The following is a 6,892-nucleotide window of genomic DNA, read 5'->3' on the forward strand; positions in this document are numbered from 1 at the left end:
CTTTAAAGATACTAGCTGGGCTTGAAAAAAGCGTGGAAGTTATTAGAGAAACCCTTTCTGGAGAAATAAAAGAACTAAAATCTAACCAAGTCGAAATCAAAAAGGCTATTGATGAGGTGCAATCCAAAATGGGGGCACTAACTGCTAGGATAAATAAGGCACAAGAGAAAATCAGTGATATAGAAGACCAAATGATGGAAAATAAAGAGGCTGAGAAAAAGAGAGATAAACAACTACAGAATCACGAGGGCAGAATTCGAGAGATAAACGATAAGACAAGACAAAACAACATTAGAATACTTGGGATCCCAGAAAAAGAAGAAAGAGAGAGAGGGGCAGAAGGTATATTGGAGCAAATTATAGCAGAGAACTTCCCTAATGTGGGGAAGGAAACAGGCATCAAAATCCAGGAAGCACAGAGAACCCCTCTCAAAATCAATAAAAATAGGTCAACACCCCGACATCTAATAGTAAAACGTACGAGTCTCAGAGACAAAGAGAAAATCCTGAAAGCAGCTCGGGAGAAGAGATATGTAACCTACAATGGTAGAAACATTAGACTGGCAACAGACCTATGCACAGAGACCTGGCAGGCCAGAAAGGACTGGCATGATATCTTCAGAGCACTAAAGGAGAAAAATATGCAGCCAAGAATACTATATCCAGCTAGACTATCATTGAAAATAGAAGGAGAGATAAAAAGCTTCCAGGACAAACAAAAACTAAAGGAATTTGCAAACATGAAACCAGCCCTACAAGAAATACTGAAAGGGCTCCTCTAAGCAAAGAGGAGCTTAAAAGCAGCATAGATCAGAAAGGAACACAGACAATATACAGTAACATTCACCTTAGAGGGAATACAATGGCACTAAATTCATACCTTTCAATAGTTACCCTGAATGTAAATGGGCTCAATGCCCCAATCAAAAGACACAGGCTATCAGATTGGATTAAAAAACAAGACCCATCGATATGCTGTCTGCAAGAGACTCATTTTAGACCCAAAGACACCCCCACATTGAAAGTGAGGGGGTGGAAAACCATTTACCATGCTAATGCATACCAAAAGAAAGCTGGGGTGGCAATCCTTTTATCAGACAAATTAGATTTTAAAACAAAGACTGTAACAAGAGATGAAGAAGGACACTATATCCTACTTAAAGGGTCTATCCAACAAGAAGATCTAACAATTGTAAATATCTATGCCCCTAACATGGGAGCAGCCAATTATATAAGGAAATAAATAACAAAGGCGAAGAAACACATTGACAACAATACAATAATAGTGGGGGACTTTAACACCCCCTGACTGAAATGGACAGATCATCTAAACAAAAGATCAACAAGGAAATAAAGACTTTAAATGACACACTGCACCAAATGGACTTCACAGACATATTCAGAACATTCCATCTCAAAGCAACAGAATACACATTCTTCTCTAGTGCCCATGGAACATTCTCTAGAATTGATCACATCCGAGGTCACAAATCAGGTCTCAACTGGTACCAAAAGACTGGGATCATTCCCTGCATATTTTCACACCACAATGCTTTGACAGGCGGGGATACTCACCACTATACTAACGAGGAAAACCGCACCACAATGCTTTGAAACTAGAACTCAATCACAAGAGGAAAGTCGGAAAGAACTCAAATACATGGAGGCTAAAGAGCATCCTACTAAAGAATGAATGGGTCAACCAGGAAATTAAAGAGGAATTAAAAAAATTCATGGCAACCAATGAAAATGAAAACACAACTGTTCAAAATCTTTGGGATACAGCAAAGGCAGTCCTAAGAGGAAAGTATATACCAATACAAGTCTTTCTCAAGAAACAAGAAAGGTCTCAAATACACAACCTAACCCTACACCTAAAGGACCTAGAGAAAAAACAGAAAATGAAGCCTAAACCCAGCAGGAGAAGAGAAATCATAAAGATCAGAGCAGAAATCAGTGAACTAGAAACCAAAAGAACAGTAGAACAGATCAACGAAACTAGGAGCTGGTTCTTTGAAAGAATTCACAAGATTGATAAACCCCTGGCCAGACTGATCAAAAAGAAAAGAGAAATGACCCAAATCAACAAAATCATGAATGAAAGAGGAGAGATCACAACCAACACCAAAGAAATACAAACAATTATAAGAACATATAATGAGCAACTCTATGCCAGCAAATTAGATAACCTGGAAGAAATGGGTGCATTCCTTGAGATGTATCAACTACCAAAATTGAACCAGGACGAAATAGAAAACCTGAATAGACCTATAACCCCTAAGGAAAGTGAAGTAGTCATCAACAATCTCCCAACAAACAAAAGCCCAGGGCCAGACGGCTTCCCAGGGGAATTCTATCAAACATTTAAAGAAGAATTAATACCTATTCTCCTGAAACTGTTCCAAAAAATAGAAATGGAAGGAAAACTTCCAAACTCATTTTATGAGGCCACCATTACCTTGATCCCAAAACCAGACAAAGACCCCTCAAAAAGGAGAATTACAGACCAATATCCTTGATGAACATGGATGCAAAAATTCTCACCAAAATACTAGCCAATAGGATCCAACAGTACATTAAAAGGATTATTCACCATGACCAAGTGGAATTTATCCCTGGGCTGCAAGATTGGTTCAATATCCGCAAATCAATCAACGTGATACAATACATTAACAAAAGAAAGAACAAGAATCATATGATCCTCTCAATAGATGCAGAAAAAGCATTTGACAAAGTACAGCATCCTTTCTTGATCAAACTCTTCAGAGTATAGGGATAGAGGGTACATACCTAAATATCATAAAAGCCATCTATGAAAAACCTACAGCGAACATCATTCTCAATGGGGAAAAGCTGAGAGCTTTTCCCCTAAGGTCAGGAACGCGGCAGGGATGTCCACTCTCACCACTGCTATTCAACATAGTATTGGAAGTCCTAGCCACAGCAACCAGACAACAAAAAGAAATCAAAGGCATCCAAATCAGCAAAGAGGAAGTCAAACTCTCACTCTTTGCAGATGATATGATACTGTATGTGGAAAACCCAAAGGACTCCACCCCAAAACTGCTAGAACTCATACAGGAATTCAGTCAAGTAGCAGGATATAAAATCAGTGCACAGAAATCAGTGGCATTCCTATACACCAACAACAAGACAGAAGAGAGACAAATCAAGGAGTCGATCCCATTTACAATTGCACCCAAAACCATAAGATGCCTAGGAATAAATTTAACCAAAGAGGCAAAGGCTCTTTACTCAGAAAACTATGAAATACTCATGAAAGAAATTGAAGAAGACACAAAGAAATAGAAAAACGTTCCATGCTCATGGATTGGAAGAACATTGTGAAGATGTCAATGCTACCTAGAGCAATCTACACATTTAATGCAATCCCCATCAAAATACCATCCACTTTTTTCAAAGAAATGGAACAAATAATCCTAAAATTTGTATGGAACCAGAAGAGACCCCGAATAGCCAGAGGAATATTGAAAAAGAAAAGCAAAGCTGGCGGCATCACAATTCCGGGCTTCCAGCTCTATTACAAAACTGTCATCATCAAGACAGTATGGTCCTGGCACAAAAACGGACACCTAGATCAATGGAACAGAATAGAGAGCCCAGAAATGGACCCTCAACTCTATGGTCAACTAATCTTTGACAAAGCAGGAAAGAATGTCCAATGGAAAAAAGACAGTCTCTTCAACAAATGGTGTTGGGAAAATTGGACAGCCACATGCAGAACAATGAAACTGGACCATTTCCTTACACCACACACAAAAATAGACTCCAAATGGTTGAAAGACCTAAATGTGAGACAGGAGTCCATCAAAATCCTAAAGGAGAACACAGGCAGCAACCTCTTCAACCTCAGCCGCAGCAACTTCTTCCTAGAAACATCGCCAAAGGCAAGGGAAGCAAAGGCAAAAATGAACTCTTGGGATTTCATCAAGATAAAAAGCTTTTGCACAGCAAAAGAAACAGTCCACAAAACCAAAAGACAACCGACAGGATGGGAGAAAATATTTCCAAATGATATATCAGATAAAGGGCTAGTATCCAAAATCTATAAAGAACTTATCAAACTCAACACCCAAAGAACAAATAATCCAAACAAGAAATGGTCAGAAGATATGAATAGATATTTTTCCAAAGAAGACATCCAAATGGCCAGCAGACACATGAAAAAGTGCTCAACATCGCTCGGCATCAGGGAAATCCAAATCAAAACCTCAATGAGATACCACCTCACACCAGCAGAATGGCTAAAATTAACAAGTCGGGAAACGACAGATGTTGGAGGGGATGTGGAGAAAGGGGAACCCTCCTCCACTGTTGGTGGGAATGCAAACTGGTGCAGCCACTCTGGAAAACAGTATGGAGGTTCCTCAAAAAGTTGAAAATAGAGCTACTATACGATCCAGCAATTGCACTACTGGGTATTTACCCCAAAGATACAAATGTAGAGTTCCAAAGGGGTATGTGCACCCCGATGTTTATAGCAGCAATGTTCACAATAGCCAAACTGTGGAAAGAGCCAAGATGTCCAAAGACAGATGAATGGTTAAAGAAGAAGTGGTATATATACACAATGGAATATTATGCAGCCATCAAAAGGAATGAGATCTTGCCATTTGCAATGATGTGGATGGAACTGGAGGGTGTTATGCTGAGTGAAATAAGTCAATCCGAGAAAGACATGTATGATATGACCTCACTGATATGAGGAATTCTTAATCTCAGGAAACAAACTGAGGGTTGCTGGAGTTGGGGGGGTGGGAGGGATGGGGTGGCTGGGTGATAGACATTGGGTAGGGTATGTGCTATGGTGAGCGGTGTGAATTGTGCAAGACTGTTGAATCACAGATCTGTACTTCTGAAACAAATAATGCAGTATATGTTAAGGGAAAAAAAAGAAGAAGAAGAAGATAGCAGGAGGGGAAGAATGTAGGGGAACAAGTCAGAGGGGGAGATGAACCATCAGTGACGATGGACTCTGAAAAACAAACTGAGGGTTCTAGAGGGGAGGGGGGTGGGGGGATGGGTTAGCCTGGTGAATAGTATTAAAGAGGGCATATTCTACTTGGAGCACTGGGTGTTATGCATGAACAATGAATCATGGAACACTACATCAAAAACTAATGATGTAATGTATGGTGATTAACATAACAATAAAAAATTATTAAAAAAAGATTTATGCTTATGTTTCCTTCTAACTGCTTTGAAGTTTTGGCTCTTACATTTAAGTCTTTGATCCATTTTGAGTAAATTTTGTCTATGATTTAGGTAGGGGTTCAACTTCATTCTTATTCATGCAGATATCCAGTTGTCCCAGCATCATCTGTTGAAAAGACCATTCTTTCCACATTGCATTTTCCTGGCACCCTTGTTGAAAATCAATTTCCCATGAATGTATGGATTTATTCCTAGACCATCAGATCTATTCCATTGGTCTGTATGTGTATCCTTATGCCAGCACCACATAGTTCTTTATGAATATACAGGTATAGCATGTTTTGTATTTGAAAAATGTAAGTCCTCCAACTCTGTTCTTTTTCAAGATTGCTTCTAAAAAAAAAAAAGATTGTTTCTATATCCTTTGAATTTCCATAAGAATTTTAGTTTCAGTTTGTCATTTTCTGTAAAGAAGCCAGCTGGGATTTTGATGGAGATTGCACTGAATCTGTAAATCAATGTGGGGGGTATTTCTATCTCAAAAATATTATGTCTCCCAAACCATGAAAAGGAGATGCCTTTCCATTTACTTAGGTCTTTAATTTTTTAAATAATGTCTTATAGTTTTCAGAGTACAAGTTCTATACTTATTTTATTTAAAATTTCCCCTCATTATTTTGCTGTTTTTGATGCTATTTTAAATTTTAATTTCACTTTCAGATTGTTTATTGCTAAGGGTATAGAAATACAATTGATTTTTGTATGTTAATCTTATAGCCTTTGACCTTGCTGAACAAATTTATTAACTTTAATAGATTCATCACGCATTCTTTAGATTTTCTATATTACAAAATCATATTATCTGGAATTATAGTTTTACTAATTCCTTTCCAATCTGTATGCCTTTGTTTTTCTTGTCCTACTACGATGTCTAGAACCTCTAGTAGAATGTTGAATGACAGTAGTGAAAGCAGACATCCTTGCCTGTTCTTCATCCTAGGGGAAACATTCAGTAGGATGTTAGCCGTGGGGCTCCATAAATGCTCTTTGTCATGTTGAGAATTTTGTATTCCTAGTTCGTGGAGTATTTTGATTGTGAAGACATGTCGAATTTTGTCCGAAGGTTTTTACTGCATCTACTGAGATAACAGAAATCATTTTGCCTTTGTGTAAACCTTGTTCTGGGCCTGTCAAGTGACCCTTCTTAGTTATGAAGATGTGAAGCAAGTACACGGCATTATCTCCAGGAGGGCATGTAACAAGCTCTTTGGGGGATTAGCCATGATCCTGGATTTGGTCTGTGGAGTTCTCCCATGCATCTATTTGTTTTTTGTTTGTTTTAAATATTTTATTTATTTATTTGAAGGAGAGAGAGAGAACATGCTGGGGGGTGGTAAGGGCCAGAGGGAGAGAGAGAAGCAGCCTCCCCACCGACTGACAAGGGGCTTGATCCCAGGACCCTGGGATCATGACCTGAGCCAAAGGCAGATGCTTAACTGGCTGAGCCACCCAGGCGCCCCTGACATGCATCTATTTGAATTCCCAAAATTGAATCAGTATCAAGGACTCTTCTAGAACGGAAGAGATACAGATGTCACCTCTTAATGAGATATGTTGGATTTGTAAGGCATCTTTTATGGGAATATCTACCCAACAAAAAGGTGAAATTCAGCTCTCAAGGCCCCTCTGAGTTCTGCCCTGGAAGCAAGCACAGGAT

The sequence above is a fragment of the Callorhinus ursinus genome, unplaced genomic scaffold (genome assembly GCF_003265705.2).
Source record: "Callorhinus ursinus isolate GAN/ISIS: 27379988/994484 unplaced genomic scaffold, GSC_fseal_2.0 scaffold39, whole genome shotgun sequence".
NCBI lineage: Eukaryota > Metazoa > Chordata > Mammalia > Carnivora > Otariidae > Callorhinus > Callorhinus ursinus.